Here is a 6,000-nt window from a genome sequence, read left to right as displayed (position 1 = left end):
AAAGGGCGGGGGGGGGGAGACGTTGGACAGTATAAGATTGACAGAATATAAATTATCAAGGGTTCAAGTAGAAAGCAAATGTTTTGAGAATGATGAGGGCAACAAATGTGCTTGACACATGGATGTATGGATTGTGATGTGTTGTACGAGCCCCCAATAAAATATTTTTTTAAACCAAAGAAAAAAATGGGGCAGTAAAGACAAAAGCTCAAATTAGTAAGATTTTTTTTAATGCCCCCAGTTTAGGTCAAAATTACAGTGGCCATTATCTCCCACCAGATCCGCAGAGCTGATATTTTTGTTTGAAGAAAAAAAATCAGAAAAACGCCATTGTTAGGTTTTGATATCCTTTTTGTCATTTTACATCTGCAGGTTTTTAAGTTAGCTCATTGCATGGTGAGTTCAATATAACTGATAAGTGCCACAGAAATAGACCATTCTGATGGTTTCTTGAGGCCTAATTATTTGCAATGATTTTCGTTTTCCAATCCTGGTAGAAAGTAAACCATAAGTGTTAGCCTAGTTTTTTGTTTTGTTTTCATTTGAGCGGGCCTGCTAATGACTTTTGTCCAAAGAATACCTCTTTCTAAAACAACACGGACCAGAAAATGGGATGTGACTTGGACATAATTTAAGACTCTTGCCTTCCAATAAACAGGTAATTAACCAGTTTTGTGCCAAATGTGTGTTTCCAAAGTATGCACCCTGAACCACATAGTGTCCCTGCATGGTGTCAACTATCGGGAACACACGTCTGGGAAAGTTAAATACAGGTTGAGTTAGTCAAGCTAGCATGACCCCCCTCACTGGAGTGACAGGAGAGAAGATAACTGCATGTGTCTGAGGAGGCCTGAAGTGCTGAGTGCTCCACCACTAACTTCATGTGAAGCGTTGGTCTGCTTCCATGAATAGGAGCCTGGAAAACCTGAAAGGAGTCAGCCAGCATTCCCGCAAAAGCTATCAGTTTGGTTTTTGGTTAAAGCAAGTATGGGTATCACAGGGATTTTTAAAGAACCTTTTCAACACGCCTGAAGCTACTCTGACCAAGAAGAAAACGCGTGGACGCTCCAGGGAAAATGGTGCAAGCCCACCAGCCTATCAGGAGAAAAAAAATCCTATAAACCCCAAATTCCAATTGTTTTTTCATTACATAAACTTTGTTGGATTGGATCAAAGCATCACAGACAAGTCTAAAGGAATCATCTAGACTTGCTGGACACCTCTTAGAGCTTCCTCATCAGCCTGCTGAACTGTTCCTTTTTCAGAAACATACTCTTCAAGAACTTTTGGATATCCTTATTTTTAACTTGTGGCTTGCTGAATTTGATACAAGCTCAATGTCGTTTCCTTCAAGAATTAACTCATCTTCCTGGGATTGAGAAACGGAACAAGCAACACTTGCGAACCCTCCGGATGTATTTTTCACCCAAGAAGTTACGGATTTCAACAAGAGACTCATTCTCCTGAATAACCACGTTGATGGGAAAGTGGGCATGGCACACACAGACCTCATCTTGTATCAGAAGCCCAGAGTCACACTCTTGATCATGTTCTGTACATGACCACAGATCATGCCGACTGTAGCCAGTTCCTTTCTGTTTCCCCACCATTTGGCAACCTGAAGCCTCTTCTTCCCGAGGAGGCTGAGTTCTGTTAATGTGATTGAAGTCCCTCCGCGAGGTTCCTCTGGGGCCCTTCACGATCGCTGTGCGCCCCTTCAGAGACATGTCCACATTCTCTGGAATGTCGACAGTCTGGTTGCTGAGAATGGTCTTCATTTTCACAGTAGAAGCCGCAAAGAGACCAAAATTACCATTTTAACATCCCAAAGTCCGCAGTTGAAGCCCACAGGTGGCTTCTCAGAACGATGAGGCTTTCTCCCACAAAGACCGTTGGAGTGTCAGTCTCCTCTGTCCTGTGGGATCACTGTGATGTTTTCGTACTGCATATAAAAGATGTCCTTAACTGTGGACACAATAAGATCCCCTGAAGAGGTTTGCCAACCATTCAGTCCTGAACCAGCTTCCTGGCAGACAGCTGTCTGGTGGGGTGCTCTTTTGCCCTCGTGAACTTTCTGGGGTGGTCCAAACCGCGGCTCCCCCTCTGGAAGAATTAGCGAGGTGCCTTGGCCGCCAGCCCGCGAGCGATGACGCCCGGCTCCCCTGGGTGGGCGGCTGGGCCCGGAGCGCCGCACGCCCAGCGGGGCGGAGGCAGCAGTGGGGCCGCTTCCGTTCTCTCCGCGGGGGTAGCTGCGAGCCCAGCCTGCGGAGCCCGGGGGACGCGCGGCCGGGGGCCGGGGCCCGGGCATTTTCGGCACCCGAGTCTTGTGCCCTCCCGTGACTCCAGTCCGTCCCTGCCGCCCGTCGTCCTCCCAGAGGCGGCCCCGGTGGCCTCGCCGGCCGTGACGCAGTCCGCTTGGACCGGGCCCGGCAGACGCCATCTTCCGGAAGTGCCGGCCGCGGGGGCTCCGCTGCGCACCGCCGCGAGGCCGGAGCCGTGGTCGTCCTGCGTGGGGACAAGCCCCAGTGCCTTGTTGATGGGGCTGCTGCCCGGCGGAACTGGCCCCCGGCCTGGGGCTTGGGCGGTGCTATTTTCTAGGAGTGGTGCACAAGCCTTGATTTGGTGTGACGGAAGCACCCTCCTGGTTTGATTGAATATGGCCTCATAGCAAAGCACACATCGGAACTAAAGAGAGAGGCGCTCGAGTTCCCCACCGCCTTGTACTTGTTCTAATTAACTGGAGTGCCTCTCAGGGATTGGTGTGATTTCTAAGGGGATGATTAAAGATCTCTTCCACAGAAAGTGGACAAACTACAAACTTGTAACTCATGCATGATCTACTGAGTTTTGAGATATTGAGGGATTCTTATGACTTTCCCTACCAAACTGACTTGTTGACTTGAGAATTGGTTGCTCTCTCCCCACAGGGGTCTAATTTTTTGGCCGTTCAGACACTTGGTGGCAATAACAGATTGGATGATAAAAGTAATCCACAGTAAGATTATCCGATCCCCAGTATCAATCGAAAGGAGCCCAATCCATGTTGTCTGGTAAAGCTGAGCTTCCTAATACCAAGGTTGCCCATTCACACAAGCCATTTGCACAAGGTCGAGGCTATGGGCGCCCATAACGATTTCTAGCTTCAGAAACGCTTTGTAGAGTGTGGACTTCGAGGGTAATGTCATTCGAAGACCTTAGAAAACAAAACACAAACAGCACCATACATAGTCATTCGGATTCATAGTGACCCTGTAGGGCAGTAGAACTGCCCCGTGGGTTTCTGACATGGGAGTAGAAAGCCGCCTCTTTCTCCGGCTCCAAGTCCAAACTCATTGCCACAGCACCTGCGCCTGCAGTCCTCCCCCCCCCCCCCCAACAGCTGGTGGTTCTAAGTGCTGACCTTGCGGTTTGCTGCCCACGGAGTCACCCACGAACCACCAAGCCGCCTCCTGTGCTGCTAGTGGAAGAGCTAGGGATGCGGCATTCTTTACAACACGTGACTCTGTTCTCAAGATTGAAGGGGAAAAATGTATATGTAGTTTAGCAACTAGTCTATCACTACTCTAGTGATGGACATTAAAGGAGCAGTTAGCTCTGAGGGAGCATCCACTGGGAGGGAGCACAGCAGTGCAAAGATTCGCCCGGTATAAAGATACACACACCCACGTTCACAATGAAAAGGTGAAATTGAAAAAAGTCTGATGGCAAAGAACACCAACAAAATGTTCTATTACAATGATATGTTCCTTTTAACATTTTAAAAATCATAATGAAAGCCTGAAAAATATTTCATAAATTCTCTCGTGATTTATAAGAAATAGATGTTAGCTAGCTCCACAATTTTCACAGAGGAAAACATAATGTCTATTTCACAAATCAAGACAGAAATATCAGAATATTAGTAAAAGAGCTGGAGTTGCTTCTGAAAGTACTTCTGGAGGTTGATGGAAGCTTGTTCCATTTCATGTAAGTTCTCCGTTATGGATTCTTTTTCTCTCTTACAGTGTGCATGTTTTACTGGGCTCAAAGAAACGTAAAAGAGAAAGTGAAGTGTATCTTAGTGCAGCGTTTAGAATTTTATTATCATCCAGATTACCCTAACCTTTGCCTTTCCCACTTATCAGAGAAGAAAAAATTAACCTTGTAGTTGAAAAGCACATCGCTTAGCATTCAGAATCAAGAAACAAACTGAATTGCTCAATGTAACTCCAGAGGTGTGTTTTAGGAGATAGAAACACAGCCTCTGAAATTATCAAATTGAGAACCTCGATGTCATGAACCTCAGTGAAATCTCTTTTGGAGAGGACCGATTTCGGTTTGACTCCATTGCTGATTATTTTGTAGCACTTTTGGAACTGCCATTAGCAAAGCAGTTTCAAAATCACAACTTGTGCGTGCTGGCGCCCTCTAGTGCATTATTTTTAAATGACAACGCACTGCCTTTAACTTGTGGATCAATTGAAGCCTCTCTCCACAGTGTGATCCAAGCTACTCGCTAACATTCAAAGACTCACCTCTCACACCAGCCTGGGACCCTGTGTTTCAGTGTTCTCATCTGTAACATGAGAACGGCACTCATAGGTACTGTATGGGATTCTTGTGAGGAATAACTGAGCTGATCGACATACGTGACATGTTTGCTCAATAAATCCTAGCTATGTTTCACACCAGGGCAGTGGTGGCTCTGCAGTCCATTTCTCACCTCCCAAAAAGGAAACCCTGGTTCACTTCCATCCATTGCACCTCATGTTCAGCCACCACCAATCTGTTGCAGGAGGCTTGCTTGTTGCTACTATGCTGAGCAGAATTCCCAGATGAAGATGAATGAGTTAAGAAAGGCTTCCGCATTGTACTTCTGAACACCAACCAGTGAAAACCCAACTGGTTGCCATGGTTGTGTCCATGAACCAAGTGTCCTTTTACTCCATTGTACATGGTGTCACTTTGAGTTGGACCTACTTGATAGTCGCCAACAACCAATTTAACATATGACTAAATTCAGTCAAGACTGAATATGGCTGAAGAGAGTAGTCCATCTTGATGTGTCAGTCTGATGGATGGAGATGTGAAGAACATTAAACAAGTAGCCCCCCAAATAAAAGTGTAGGTAAAACTCGGATCTCTTGTGTCATTTGATGGAGTCAGTCCACGCCATCTGAGGTCTGGGAGCATGCTAAGTTTCATTGCCCTTTTCGTACCATGTATAATTGCACACCTGAAGAAAGATTACTCTTTCATTTTCATGTTCCAACACATTGACTATATGGTGGATCTTAGAAACCTAAGGGAAGGCGTGGGATAACTGAATGATACAATACTTAGCAGAACAAGTTTGTGGTTTGCATTCAACCTTTTTTTTTCTTTTGTTTTTAATATTTTCTGATTTTAAAATTTTATTTATTTTTTAGTACTTTTATTGCGGGTTTTTATATCTCATCACAATCCATACATTCATCCAGTGTGTCAAGCACATTTGCACATTAGTCAGCATCATCATTTTCAAAGCATTTTCTTCCCACTTGAGCCCCTGATATCAGTTCCCGCTTTCTTCCCCCTCCTCCCCACCCCCAGCCTTTAAGCCAGAGGTTTCAAAGGCCACTTTATGGATTACTATACTTTCTGACAAGATTTTTGGGGCTGTGAACTGTGCTTTTATTGTTACCAGTGAACAAATGTGGAAGCAGTATGATTGACTCTCTAGAACCCACGTGAATCTTGATTTACAAACCAACAATAGTAGTGCAGTGTGGTGTAACACTTAATGTGTTTCATCTAGCCATGAATGGTCTTGTGCTCGGACAAAATGATCAGGTGGGATCATGCACACAAGGTGCTGTGGCCGTCAAGGCGATTAGAAACACTCCCTACCATTGAGTCGATTATGACTCAGAGAGACCCATGGAGATTAGAAGGCTCAAAATGAATCATGCCAGAGGTGGGAAGAGGGTACCTCATTACCACAAAAGAAGATGAACAGGAGTAATGTACATCCATGGACCC

At 45.5% G+C, this 6,000-nt stretch overlaps 2 pseudogenes; both read right to left on the bottom strand.

Moving 5' to 3' along the window:
• Positions 1-241: 241 nt before the first annotated feature.
• Positions 242-2,359, bottom strand: LOC142456517 (large ribosomal subunit protein uL6-like; annotated as a pseudogene).
• LOC142456141 (E3 ubiquitin-protein ligase RBBP6-like) overlaps positions 2,113-6,000 on the bottom strand; it is a 133,635-nt pseudogene continuing 129,747 nt past the window's right edge.

Source organism: Tenrec ecaudatus, chromosome 9 (assembly GCF_050624435.1).
Source record: "Tenrec ecaudatus isolate mTenEca1 chromosome 9, mTenEca1.hap1, whole genome shotgun sequence".
NCBI classification, from domain to species: domain Eukaryota; kingdom Metazoa; phylum Chordata; class Mammalia; order Afrosoricida; family Tenrecidae; genus Tenrec; species Tenrec ecaudatus.
Note: the sequence above shows the minus strand (reverse complement) of the source record. Positions and strands in the feature narration are given on the sequence as shown.